Genomic DNA, 15,247 nt, shown 5'->3' with positions numbered 1-15,247 from the left:
TGGAGTTGCGAGAGCCACCAACTGAGCTAGGCTCACGATATTTGTCCTGTAAGAATTTTTCTATACTTGAACGTTTGCATGAGCCACGGGTAACCCATGGGGAAACCTTTGTGGTATTCCTTTCAGGATCCACAGCTTCACTCGCTGAATGTACAAACAGAAGAATAAGATAGGAGCTGAGTCATTCGAAACCTGCCTGCCTGCCAGCCAGCCATCTTCAGGTTTAATTGAAAAATGATCCATCAAATAGCATTATACGGATGAGCAAATATTTTCTTGGCAAAGCCATCAGATCCCAGTTAGACTGCACTCGGGCCATTGAGAAGGCTCAGGAAGCAAGTCTTCAGGTTCCCTTATATTCAGAGGTAATAAACGGGGCAGCCAATTGAGTAACAGTGTCCCACAAACAGTCGTGGATTGAGTGAACATTTTTTTTTAGGGTATTATCACTCCCGGAAAAGCGATCCACCAATCGACTAATTATCAGGTTCCTACTTACTGTTAGGTAAACAGAGGCGTGTGGACTAAGGAAACTTGCCTAAGATTTCACCCTGACCAGGAATAGAACCGGTCCTCTCGCTTGCGAGGCGAGTGCTCTAACCACTACGCTACAGGACTCCACATAACAGGCTGTTCTGGACAGGCACAAGACTTGTGTTTATCCAATACACTCACCGCCTTCACAAACAATGCCCTTTAACAAACTAAATTAATAGAGCAATATTATCCCCGGGGTTTCCAGCACTCAGAGACATAAAACCAGGCAGGCTGTCGTACCGAGAACTCCTGAGTTTGATGTCCAAGCTGTTTGGTTATTGTAGCCAGTGTTTTTTGGAGGAGCTGTGCAATCGCTGATACAGGGCGAGGTTTGGGGTTATGCCAGCCTAGAGCCAAACTCCGACTCCGCAGCTGCTCTGCCTTCTGGGGGTGAGAGCTTGGATTAAACCTGGATAAAAAGAACAATGATGAACTACACATTTCATTCTGCCCCGTGCACTTGTCAAACTCCAAGTTCTTTTCGTTGCAGACTGACCCCAGAAACCATCATCAAAAGCCAAAGCTGACGAGAAGACAAAGACAGAGGCAAGAACAGGGCAATAGCCACAGCTTCCGAAGACAAATGCCTTATCAGGGAAGAAGCAAAAAACCCTCATCTTGATTTAAACCAAAAGTGCCGCTATTTATACCTTGATTAAAGAGTTAAGATGAAATGCACCATCGTTGCTGCCGCTTATTTTTCTCCTCTGTTTCATGTTCGAAGCAGCTTCTGAGCTGAATGGGCGAGACAGAGGCAGAGACATTAACAGATGCTGTCGAAATTACACAATTATTAAAGCGTTTTTGTGAGTCAGTTATGCATTCCCACTGATGTCAAAGCCACTGTACAGTGTCGGACTGCCAGCTGCCTTCCCTGATGGTGTTGCAAACACGGTGGTGCCAGAGGATGCACATGAAGAGAGCTGCCTTATAATAATAATAATCTTTGCGTTTGATACAACGCCTTACCATGTCTTCGAGACATGTCAAAGCGATTCTCGGAGCATACTGTAAAGTGAATTGACTGCGTGTTTTGTCATGCAAAAGAAACCAGCAGAAAGAGCCATTTAACTCATTGTGAGACAAGAAGTTTGTTTGATCTGATAAAGTTCTGATGAAAGGGTGACTTCCGATACTTTAACCTATCTTTCCCTTTCTTGTTGGCCCTGCGATGGATTTCTACATTGATTTTTTATCCCATTCCATTGCAGCAGCAACAACAACAACTTGCATTTATATGGCGCCCTTCACCCTGGGTAGGTCTTGGGGCGCATTGGAGTACGCAGCAAAACTGGAGAAGACATCCCAAAGCCTCGGACTTAAGTACGTCTCACTCACTGAAGTGGCAAAAAAAAAGGCCATTAACAATAATAATACTAATCCTTGCATTTGATATAGCGCTTTTCACGTCTTCTCGACATCTCAAAGCGCTTCACAGAATAGACTGTAAAGTGAATTGACTGTATATTTGTGGGCGAAACGCGGCAGCCAATTGCGCACAGCAGCGTCCCCACAAACAGTCGTGGATTGAAAATGACCAATTTATTATTGTTTTGTTTTGGAGGGATTATTATTAGATTATTAATCTTTTAACTAACCACGCAACTGATGTGCAAAAACACAAAATACAATTGCGTGAAAATTGGAATTGTCAATAGAAGACAGATCAGAACAAGAGAACAAAACCGATAAGTAGATGCACATAAAAGAAATCCTGACACAATGCACATGGCAGCATGTCTGTCGCAAATGGTTCTGTTCAACCTGACAATAAACCCATTCACACGTTACAAAGAGTTCACAAAGTTGCCCCCTAGTAAATGTCTGGAGTTTTATTTCACGCTGGTGCTTTTACCAAAGAACATGCACAAAAGGATCGGATGTACGGCGTGTTTGCAATTTGCTTATGGCCGTCTGCACTTCCCAATGGAGCTTTAACACAGAGGTAACAGGTTACCACCAGGGAACTGAAAACACCAATTTAGTGAATTGTAAGATCGCGTTCAATTAATTCCAGTCACTGGATATTCTGACATCTCAAAACCCTTACTCCTCCCACTCTGTAGTTTGCACAATGCAGCCCAGCATTTATTACCACCAACAGACTTCGCATAATCTTGGAGAGCGAGGGTTTAGGAATGCTCTTGGCAATTACAGCCACAGTATTGGATTCCTCTCTGTAATCCACAGATGGTGCTTTTTTTTAATACGATAAGGATATTTAATGCATTTTTAAGTTTGCTGCACTATTAAGAACCCTTGCAGATGGCACAGCGCATACCGGCTCAGTTGGTTGTACTTTCGCCTCCCAGACAGAAGGTACAACATAATAATAATAATAATAATCCTTGCATTTGATATAGCGCCTTATCACGTCTTCAAGACGTCTCAAAGCGCTTCACAGAACATTCTGTAAAGTGAATTGACAATATATTTTGCGGGCGAAACGCGGCAGGCAATTGCGCACAGTAGCGTCTCACAAACAGTTGTGGATTGAGTGACCACATTATTTATTTATTTACTTTTCAAGGGTTTATTACCCCCGGAAAAGTGATATGCCAATTGACAGCACCTCCATATTGGCTCTCTGAATTCACAGTCTGGGCTGACCCTCCTATATAGGTTGTTAGTTGATGGAATCCGGTTGTTAGTCGATTTGCGGATTGCTTTCTGGGGTAATAATCCCTCCCCCCCAAAATAAAAATAACAATTTGGTCACTCAATCTCCACTCAGTCCCCACAGACATGTGTTTGTGGGGACGCTGCTGTGCGCAATTGGCTGCCGCTTTTCGCGCACAAAATATCCGGTCAATCCACTTTAAAGTGCTTTGAGACGTCTAAAAGACTTGAAAAGGCACTATATCAAATGCGAACAGGATTATTATTATTATTACAGTGTTGGGGGGAGCGTTTCATTGTTGGAGGGGCCGTGCTTAGGATCCCACACCATTCTCTCTCACGCACGCGACAAAATTTAAAAGCAAATGCGACTTGCAGCGTCGAACCTGCGGTCGTAGAAAGTGGAGGAGAAATTAATCCTTTAAAGTGATTACTTCTGAGAAGCTGTTCTGTGAAGCAGACAGTGTTAAAATTCATAGCTTTGAACGGCAGCGAAAAAAAGTATCCTATTTCTTGACTACAGTTGGGATGAATATCATCATTGCAGCACAGTGACAAATGTCGCTTAAATATGCATCAGGTTAGAGAGACTAAAAGATACTGTCCCACTTTTATATAATAACGTGCCTTTTCTGCAATAAAACAATTGCTTGGGGCAGTCTGGTATTGTACACATACATTGACTACTTCACTACTTAATGCAATTACAATGCATTTTGAATGGCCTTACAGCAATCGGAAAGTGCACTGAATTACACATTTGTTGATGGCAACAGTGTTAAAACCTTTGAATAGACTATTTATGATGGTCTATAGCGGTGGTGATTTAGTACACCATTGCTGGAGTGGTGCGCGAGACTGGATGAACGATAAAAGGTCTCTCTCACACAGTGTTGGGGTGGTACGCTGGGATTAGCCTGGTTGTGAAGGCTGCCCATTGTGAAGGGCGCTGTATAAACGCAAGTTGTTGTTGTTGTTGCCTTAATAAAATGTGTCTGGTGTCCTGCAAGGGATCACATCACCATTGACTGCCTCGAAATTTGAAATAAAATACAATTTGCATTGACACAGTGCCTTTCACATCGGGGGTGGAGATTGGTGGGGGGGTGGGTGGGAGTCTCAAAGTCCTCCTTCACATCACTGCCTGGGCACCCGAGAGCTGGGGGTGGGAGCTGCAGAGGATGGGGAGGGGAAAAATGATTGGAGGCGCAGTCAAAGAGGTACATCTTGAGGCAGGCGTTGAACACGCACAGGGAGGGAGGGAGAAGGTGTGAGGGAGCAAGTTAGGAGACATTCCAGGTTGGCGTTCCAGAGAGCAGGGGCAGAATGACTGAAACTCCCCCCCCCTCCCCACTCCATAGGCAAACACAGCAACCAATTTGCGCACAGCAATGTCCAGCAAATAGCTGTAAAGTGAAGTGACTGTTTTTTTTTGCCCGGGGGGAATTGTTGGGTCAGACGCCGGGAACAAACAACCTTCGAGTGCTGTAGTTCCATCGGATCTTTAACATCCACCTGAACAGGCAGAAGCTATGCAGTTGCCAAAATGGTGCATCCAAATGGTTCTCGAAAGAGGTTATTCAGAAATAGGCAAAATAAACTCCCCAAAGGAGCGCAGTTCATGTGAATTTCTGTTCATATTTTATAAATACAAAACTAATGCTTTACCCGTAACCTACAAGAAGTGCATCGCGTAAGAACATAAGAATTTGCTGGATGAAAGACGACCAAGGTCCACCTAGTTCGCTTCCACCATGCTGGCAGTCGCTTGACATGTCAAGTCCCAAACTACATACTGTATCCCCAGATAATGTTTCTGAACAGACATCAAACTAATTTGAGTTTGTGAAAGAATCGACACTTTCTGCTTCCAGGGATGATGATCGTCAAACGATGGCCTTCGCTCTCCAATTGGCAGCCCAGTCCTGACCACGAGCACGAAAGATTCGTGAAAAGGTCAAGATAACAGAACAGGGAATGAAAACCCACAGAGAGAGACAGAATTTTTTTAAAAGAGCAATGTTTTTACACTCCCATTAACAGGTAATTAATGGGCAAGCCACCAGGGTTGCTTGTAATCTGTTATTAATCTTAAAATGCACTTTCCAAAAATCTAGGGCAATTACACCATCTTCCTTTTCCGTATAATTTTTCATCCGTTAACCTTCCAGACATGCGAGGATGGCCGGCTTCCAAGGCAATACATTAATGGTTTGTTTTGCTCGCGCACGCTCACTTGCTGGTTGCTGAGGCAGACAAGAAACCGAGCCATTTCTTCCAGTACCTCACCCTCACCCAGGGGTTTAGTGTCAAACTGTCTGCAGACAAGAGAGAGAGAGAGAGAGAGAAAGAGTCAATCAATCAAGTTCAACGTGACTCCTCAACAGTGCTGAAGAACCCACACTTCACTGTTTCTGGATCAGAAGCTGATTTGAACCGAGAATGTCATTCCTCTTTTAAGCCACTGTTTAAAATAGATTGCAAAAGTGCTGATTTCATCATGTGTATATATATATATATATATATATATATATTCACTATCCCTTGCCTCTCCCAACCTCTGCCTCTTTTCCAAGGCCCTGCCCGGGAGCTTTCTCTCTCACCCTCCCACCCCTCCTGACCCCAGCTCCTAGCTCGGGTCCAAAAAAAACCCCTGACTGCCCAGCACCCTGGGACGTCTTTCGGACGTGAAGGGCGCTGTACAAGTGTAATTTGTTGTTTGCTGTTGTTGTTCTCACTCCACCCCAAAGGAAATCTCGCCTGCAATTTTTTAAAAAATCATCACGAAACCCTGCAGAGAGAGAGAGAGAAAGACGGAGCTCAGGTAACACTCTAATCACACGTCACGGTTCCATTTGAACGGTACTTTCAGTTGAGACAGTCTCTATCTACTCTTTGCCACAATCAGCGTCTTCACTCTGCGGATCCATTGTTAGCTTCTAAATAGGAGATGATACGAGCACAAGTGACGACCTCACTGAAATCATTAGAGTCGGGCTAAGATATCTTAAATTTAATTAACCTGTGACTTCTCAGCACCAGAGATCTTCTCTGTCGGGTTTAATACAGTCAGACTGTTGTTTGCTTGTTCAATGCACTGATCAAAATTGCCTAACCAGGGACGGGTGTCTCGGTACATACGATGGGTTAAGTTGCTGCCCAGACAAAAATCTATCCCTTTCCCAATACGACAACAGCAACTTGCATTTTATTGTGCCCTTCATGCGGGGTAGCATCTTGGAGCGCTTCATACGCTGACCCTTTTAGTCATGCTCCATGCAAACATATTTAATTCTTTTGCTTGTTTATTTTTGCATGTTTAAACACGCACACGCACATATTGGCACTTGTGTAATTCTCCCACACAGTTACTATAGTAATGAACATTTCAGTGCATCACAAGCACAAACTGGAAACTGACAGTCTTAAAACAGTACTTCAATTAACCAGAATCTGCCTCTTATTCCAGGATGTAAACTGACTTGAAGTTTATTGTTATCACCAACATTGTTCACACTTACATTTTTTAGTATTTAGCCTGTCTCATTAAAGCAAATCATCATTTACCAAACGCTGTTTAAATTGATTCAAACGGGAGACAGTATGAAACAAATGCAAATGCACAATAAAAGTACTGTTTTTATAAAAATAATAATCCTTGCATTTGATATAGCGCCTTATCACGTTGTTGAAACGCCGAATTGACTGTATTTTTGTGGGTGAAACACAACAGCCGATTGCGCAAAGCAGAGTCCCGCAATCAGTCATGGACTGAGTGAACAAATTATTATTTTTTTTTTTGAAGGGAATATTATCCCCGGAAAAGCAAACCCAGGTCCTTTCGCTTGCGAGGCGAGTGCCCTGACCAATTAATTTACAGGACTTCACTTCATGTGTTTCATTGCAGTGTGTCATCCCATGGTTTGGGCTCACTTGGCAGTTTGGTATCAAAAAATAGTCAAGACTGTGCAGAGCAATTTATTGTGTATGGGCTTGCAGTTGTGTGCCATTAAACAAGAGCATTCTGTTATCCCTTCTTGACATGATCTACTGAGTGGTTCCCAAACTCCCCAGATATCTCGAAAGCCGTTTGCAGTAGCAATCCTGAAGAATTCAAGCAGTTTCAAAATTCTTTGGCGAGACCAGTTGCAAAGAATTCACAAAAAGAAAAAGAAATAAGAAGAGATGAATCGGGACATTCTAAAACGTGCATTGTTGCTTGTGTTAAAATAAAAGGCTGCTACGATCAAACTGGACGTGGGTCAATACGCCTATTGGCATCAAACATAATCTTCCTGTTGGGACAGTAAACCGGAGAAAATGTTCCAAGAACAGTTATTAAATATCTGGCTGCCGAACTCTTCGTGCAATGATCCAAGGAGTCACTTGATTGAAACCTTAAATATAATGCCAAGCAACAACAACAACAACAACAACAACAAAATCCAGTTTGGCCGGCCTTGTGAGACAGGTGCAAAGGTTACCTCAAAGCAGTTGCATTGCACTAAGTTGGCCTTGTTGGTTGGCAGAATGATTAATGTCATTCATAGTACCATTTCCCACTGGGACATTGGAGGTGGTGGTGGAACAAGCCGGAGTCATCGTGTTTATTGAAGGCGAGTGGCTCTCCCCGCATATTCAGTGTAAAAGTTAAAAACCTTCCAGCAGTTTGGGTCTTAGAGTTCAGGAAGGGAATGTCTGTTTGAATTCTCTCCTTCAAAACCCAGTCAGACACCAGGGGTTTGTATTCTGGGTTCCTTAAGGATGAAAGTTTATCAGTCTCCATCAGATTAATCATATTGACAGTTGTGGCCTCACGTTGTATGATAAGCACACACAGCACTCACAGAGTAAAACCAATGCCTTTAACTGTGGGCACAATGCATTAGCAGCGTACTGAACTCAGGATTATCAACACATATGCGGAAATCAATAGATGTTCATCAGTGTCAGGGACCAGATCATGTCACAACAGTGAAGAACAATCCAGGGAGAGAGGCACGAAATCAACTGATAAATCCCGAGCTGATTAATCTGATACTCAGATCATGGTGATCAATGAGCATAGAGACATGGACTCAGTCAATGATGAGCAGACTGTGATCTTCAGCCGGGTTCAGAGTTAAATTAAAAGGTGCGACCAGACTGTTGGGTGGATGGTTCAGTCAGTCCTGCAGCTCAGTGGTTATCACAAGCGAGAGAACCCGGGTTCGATTCCCAGGTAGGGCGAAACTTCAGGCAAGTTTCCTTAATCCACACACCTCTGTTTACTTAGCAGTAAGTAGGAACTTGGTTGTTAGTCGATTGGCGGGTTCGCTTTCCGGGGGGGGTAATAATCCCTCAACCAAAAAAATTGTGCTACCGCGTTTCGCCCTCGAAATACACAGACAATTCACTTTACAATATTGTACTCTAAAACTACTGTCAGAGTTCCTGAACGCTGGGGCGAGGGATCAATGATTCCTTGGTCGTGTTTTTTGGGAAAGTAGTTCATCTAATATTCTGTTTGCTGCGCCTTTTTGGCGTTGCCTTTTCATTCGCTTTGGGGGGAAAAAATCTGGAGATGAAAGAGCGCTGTCTGACTTAAGTGTTGTAGCCAACAAAGCCTGTCAGTTCTCTCAAAGCTGCTGCGTGTGTGTGTGTGTGTGTAGGATCTCTCCTCATTCCCACCATCGCAATGAATTTTACAAGCACCCCATTTCCCATTGATATTAATAATAATAATAATCTTCTACGTCTTGAAGACATGATAAGGCGCTATATCATAGCGTGATAAGGTCCACATACCTGACTGTCCAGCGCCTGGCGACGTCCTCTTGACGTGAAAGGCGCTATACAAATGTAATTTTGTATTGTATATCAAACGCAAGGATTATTATTATTATTAATTAGCATTATCATTATATAAAGAACATCGAATTGACACCCAAGTCCTCAGAACAGTCACTGCTTTCAACTGGTGTCAGGCTGACATAACAGTTGCTGTGCCCTGACCATAAACAATCATTTTTCTTGTGTAACTTTAATTACCACATTGTGCCTTGCTAATGGAACAAAGATTAATCTGCTTGTGGTCTATATTCTTCATAAAATTAATCATTATGCTCTGCACAGGTTAATGTGGCTCAATCAGCTGCTGAAGGGAACATCAACTGTTTCATTATTAAACCAAAATAAAAAGGAAATCTATAAATATTTCCCCCCCCTTTTCTGCAGTTTTGTAGTCTGTTGTTTGATCTATGGATTATTTTCTTAAGATAAATGAGAGTTTAAGAGTATCCAAACCACTGTTATTCAGTCGGGTGTCAGCCTGGCTCAGGGGTAGCGCTCTCATCTTCAAGTTAGAAGGTTGTGGGCTCAAGCCCCACATTGGGACTTAGAATAACATAATAATAATAATAATAATCCTTGCATTTGATATAGCGCTTTTAACGTCTTCTAGATGTCCCAAAGCGCTTCACAGAATATACTGTAAAGTGAATTGACTGTACATTTGTCTAAGCTGATGCCCCAATGCAGTCCTGGGGGTGTGTTGCATTGTCGGAGGGGCCATCCACCGGATAAGACATTAAACTGAGGTCCCGTCTGCCTGTTAAGGTGAACGTTAAAGATCTTTGACGTGGAATCAAAATGCAAGGATTATTATTATTTATTTCTATATCCAGTAGTCCTCTTAGTTCAATAATCATGTTTTTTTTAGATAAAGGATATTTTTACACTCTTGCCCTCGGAGGGTGGTGGGGTGGGGAGCGGGGAGGGGTTGCGGTGGGAGAGTGAGCGGGAGTGGGAGATCAGACAACTGCACAGTTTATTGCAAAGCAGCTCTGCATTGCCAGTACGGTACAGCTTTGGAGGGGTGCAGGACGGACCATGCGACTGGAGTAGGTAACCGGGGCACACGCAGGCAGTGACCCCAATGGGAAGCCAATTCAGCAGCAAAGGTGGGGCTGGAAGTTTGGGGGGGGAGGGCCAGAGATACAATGCTGCACTGCAGCAACAATCTCTGCCACGACCCTCTTTTAGTGCTGAGTGATTTGCACGGCTCTTTCCCAGCGCACCAGGCTCGCTGACGAACGCACAGTGTAAGAGGGAAAGCGCTTTAGTTTCGGAATACCTAAGTTTGAAAAGCGTACGTTCCAAGCGCACGTTAAAAGCGTGGAAGGGCTCGACCGGTGATCTCGCTTGTGTGGCGGGGCGGGGGGGGGGCGCGGTGGGGAGAAGGGGAGAGGGCTGCGAAAGGCTGCTGCGATGGCCGGGGAAGAAGAGTGCTGGTTCGGTTGCAATCGAGCTCCGTCTCTGTTCTGTGCAAGGCATAATACTTCTCCCCCCCACCCCCCCCCACCCGCCCCGCCACTCCTCCCCCCACTCCGTCACCCCCCACTCCTACCAACACAATTGCAGCAAAGCATTCAAAAGGCTTAAACTACAGCATCCTGCTGGGCTACAGGCAGTACAAAGCTGACCGTGTCTTCACTGTACGAATGTTAATGTATTTCTTAAAGTGCCAGAGCTCTTCATTGTGCGCCTATAATTGAAATACCTACATCTCCAAATTCTTTCACCTGAATTTAAAGTCAATGTCATTATTTCCCCTTCCTTTCTCTCTCTCTCTCTCTCTTCCCCCTCCCCCACTCCTCCCCTCCCTTCCCCTCCCTTCTCTCGGAATCATTTTTCTTATCCACAGTGAAAGATAATTTAACTGGAAGGGTAATTGATTCGCGGGCAGTTCTGTGGGAAGGGCAGAGTGCCTTTGCCTGAGTTCCTCTGGATAAAGATGGCATTTAAAGCAAAGCCTCCGAGTTCCTCGGAAAGTCTCGAAGCGACAGCTCCTGCTGATAAAACTCTGAATCTGATGCGAGCTGCGAAGCTCTCACACAAGACACCTTGTGCCGGGAATTATTTTTATATTCAAGAATAATTTGGGTTTTATGTGCGGTTCGGAGAGAATGGAAGGGTGAGTGGAAATGGAAAATTGCAGTATTTCTAAACATAAACAATCCTTGCATTTGATACAGCGCCTCTCAAAGCGACGTCTCAAAGCGCTTCACAGGATACGCCGTAAAGCGAATTGACTGTGTATTTTGTGGGCGAAACGTATTCTTCTGCTCCGTAATGATGCCCCCGAGATAATTAAGAAATGCATTGCAGACGTAAGAAAGGTAAGCTTGGCATTTTGTTGCGTCTGTCGCTGGAACATTAATCTTCTTATCAGCACCCAGGCTGCAAACTTGCAAGGAAAGTTATTTGCTCTGAAGCCTCTGGCAGTCAAAGGGTTAGCGCTGGAACGTGTGAGATAATGTGATTGTGATTGTCCAGGAGGGAAAGGAGTGGCCACTCATCACATAGTCTTATATCGTACGGTGCAGATGAGTTTTCCCATTTTTCTCCAGGCCTGAAAGGGCTGAGCTCTACAAGGCTCTGACTGTTTTCTGTGTGCGTAATTGATTTCAACAATAAATGAAATCATTGAGGCAACTAGGATTTAAATTAAAAAATCTAATAAAAAAAAAGGCCCTCATCAGAGTGAAAATGTGTATTTTGTGCACACAGCCTCCCTCTCTTCCACTGTGACACCGTTCATACCTCCCTTAAGAGGCTGCGTTAATTGAAATATTAGCAGATTTACAGCAATATCCGAAAAAAAATCGGCAAACAAAAAAACACACACATACTAATACCTTGCCTCTGGGGAAATCTCTTACGTGTCTAAAATAAGTGAAATTACAATTTTGCTACGTGAGAAAGTTAAGTGGGCTTTGGGAACCCATTATGGAGTTTAATATCACTTGGAGATGTTCCAAGTTACCATACCCAATGTCTGGGGGGTTGTTTGATGCTGGATCAACATATACCTCTCGGAAAAATGTGAGATCAATCTTGGAACTTCTAGACTACATTAATGTCCTATTGCATTATCCAAGGTAGTATCTGCCTGTTTGAGTAGACGTTAAGGTTCTCATGACGCTATTTGAAAAGAGAAGAGATTTTCTCCTTGTACTCTGCTGATAGAATTGTTCATTTACTTACTTCACCGCTGTTTGTGGGACATTGTTGTGTGCAAATCGGCCGCCGTGATTGCCTACAAATACACCATTTCTCCATCGCACTTGTGGAATAAATCCTGAGAAGCAATTTGAGATGTCCTCCAGGTGCCATACCAAATGCAAGAATTAGATTAGGTTTTATGAGGTGAACGCACCAATGGATTTGCACAGCAATGGGACGTGATCCCCTACCGTCTGACGCAGAGGTGAGTGTGCTCCCAACTGAGCCAGACTCATACATTTGCTCCAGGATGGACATAAATGCTTTGTGACCAGCCTCAATGTGGGTTCCCTTATATCTGGGCCCAGGTCACTTGTGACCCAGTCCAGGATCAAACATTTAACACCATTTGACCTTCTGCAATTTCCAACTCAAGCATTAGTTTGGGACAACCTCAGCCATCCTTAAACGCAACATTTTGGCCACCGATAAGCCCTCCTTCCCACAAGGTGGCAACATTCCGCATGTTAACAGCGAGAAAAAACTCCCAAGATTGGCTGCCTTGGATGTCAAGAAATGTGCGTTTGTTATCGTGGCATTGGCTTCAGGGAACATTTTAATTGGTTTTGCTCAAGTCTCCTGTATTTGCCCTGTTCGCTGGTGGTAGTTTGCAGTTGCCAAGGGAATGCTTGTTGTGTGGCGTGCGATTTTCTGTAGCGTGTAGGTGGGCGAAGATGAAACAGCTGTTGTTGATTGGGAAATTCAGCATTGCTCCCCGTGGCTTGGGGGGGGGAGAGAAAATAGTCCAGAAATTGCATTGCCTCGTGGCCAGGGAACCGGTGGCGGAATGATAACACAAGTGCGGAAGGCTGGACTTTTTTTGTTCCTGGTCATCATTTATACAAAATGACGCCCTTTGAGACGTCTCAACGATGTGACAAGGTGCTAAATCAAACACAAGGATTATTATTATTATTATTGTTATAAACTGGCAGTTGGGAGCTTTCATCTGTTTATTTCTGTGTTCTCGTGCAGGCTCCCCGTTATACGATTCAGCAAACAGTGGCCGATGTTTGTTATCGGGGCAATGTATAGAGTACCAGACCTCCGTATATTATCCCCACAAGCTGAAGTACATTTAAGAGGAGAAATTTAACATGATCAAGTATCAGCTGGAAATCAAGTGCGACTACTGCAACAAAAAGAAAATCGAGAAAATGATTTTTTTTTGTCCGGAGCAACTGATTTCCCCCCTCTCCCCCCCAGTCTCGTCTCATGATTTCTACACTCTGGGGGCTGGCAACATTGGGTTCGCACTGCTAAGCTGCTGCATTAAAATAAATGTTATTACGAAACAGCCGAGAGCACTATCGGCGATGAATGAAAGTCCCAGAAGTGAAAAAGAATCGTTTTAGGAATCTGAAGGGCCGCTGAAAAGATCAGTTGGCTCCAGGGTTCAGGCCTGAAAAAGAACTCGTAAAAAATGGAACACCATTTAGAGTGGTCTCATTGTTTGCATTACTACAAAGAACACAAAATCAAAGGCAGCTCTGTAACGCACCGAAAAAAGAAGAAATATTAGCTTTGTTTTACTGTTTTTGCATGACTGTGTTCTTAGCCAATAAGTGTCAGCTGATCCGACTTACTAGAGTATAGCGTGACTCTTCATTTTAAGGGTGTCCAGCCAGGCGTTTTGAGAACAATTACATCGTCAGTTTGGTTCACGAGATATAACCCTCTCGCCTCTGGGTCGGACAATTTCGGGGTTCAAAAGCCCCCCTCATCAGGGCTGGAGCTCGCACTCCCAGTGCAAACAGAGAATGTTGCTGATGGCGTTGCCCGTCAGATGAGAAGGTTTAAATCAGTTTCAGTCCCCTTATTTGTCGCGGTGGATGTTAAGGATCCCGTGGTCCTATTTCTAAGAAATTGATACTGTTCTCCAAGGATCCTGACCAACATTCCTCCCTCCGCCACTCTCCCCCAAATTGATCAATCATCTCGCTGCTGGTTCTCGGAATCGGCTGCTCAAGATTCACTGCCCTCTTTGCAAAGTAACTCTTTGTGTAAAGCGCTTTGAGACATTTCTACTTAAGAAGACGCTTGATCAAACACAAGTAGTTACCTTTTCTAATGATAGGTGCGTGGCAAACTACTTTTAATACATTCCATCGGCAGTCGGGCCTTCAGCCTCTCTGCCCCCACCCTTTGGAACTCCATCCCACATTCCCTTCACCTGACTCCCTCCCTCCCTCCCTTGCCTCCTTCAAGGCATGTCTCATGACCCTCCTCTTCGACCGCGCCTTTGGCCACCATCCTATCTCCCCTGCCCTCCACCCTCCCCTGATCCCAACCCGTGCTCTGCTACAAATCCCTAACTATCCAGTACCTTGGGACATCCTCTCGACATGAAAGGCACCATACGAATGTCATTTTGTATTGTATTGTTATCCTGTTGTCTTGTTGGGGTGCAGGGGGAAGGAGTCTGTTTCATTGACACTCCTGAAGAGGTCATCTGATCGCTGGTAGTCTAACAGCAGATAGCAGCACCAAGAACCAAATCCAAGGGCAAACCAATTTCAGTGTATTTGGCCGGCAGTCAAGTGCAGACTACTGGGGATGGAAATTATACAGAATTACATAGAGTATACAGCACGGAAACAGGCCATTCGGCCCAACTGGTCTATGCCAGCATTTATGCTCCACATGAGCCTCCTCCTGTCCTTCCTCAACTAAACCTATCAGCAAACCTTCTAGTGGCCTCATCCCTTAAATAAACAGACATAGGCAGGCAACCAAAGCATCCCTCTGTGCAAATACACCCTTAGCTTATCTCAACACCAATTTACATGTCACAGTGACAGGTGGTGAGTGAGCCGCCACCATCTGCAATGGGAGCCATGGCAACAGCGTTGGCGGAGAAAATACATACAGTAGTTAGAGAGCTTGTTAATTACCTTTGGAACGTCTGTGAGTGGACTTTGAGTCCGCAACAGAACTGACGAGCAAGTGATCCTCAACAACTTCCGACGGCCCCCCCAAAAAAAAACTCCCTCCGCAAATTTAATAGTCTTATTATTTTAATAACAACCCTTTGCGAGATGTGTGA

The sequence above is a fragment of the Callorhinchus milii genome, unplaced genomic scaffold (assembly GCF_018977255.1).
Source record: "Callorhinchus milii isolate IMCB2004 unplaced genomic scaffold, IMCB_Cmil_1.0 Scaffold10, whole genome shotgun sequence".
Classification (NCBI taxonomy): Eukaryota; Metazoa; Chordata; class Chondrichthyes; order Chimaeriformes; family Callorhinchidae; genus Callorhinchus; species Callorhinchus milii.
The sequence above is the reverse complement of the archived record's forward strand: the minus strand, read 5'-3'. Positions refer to the sequence as shown.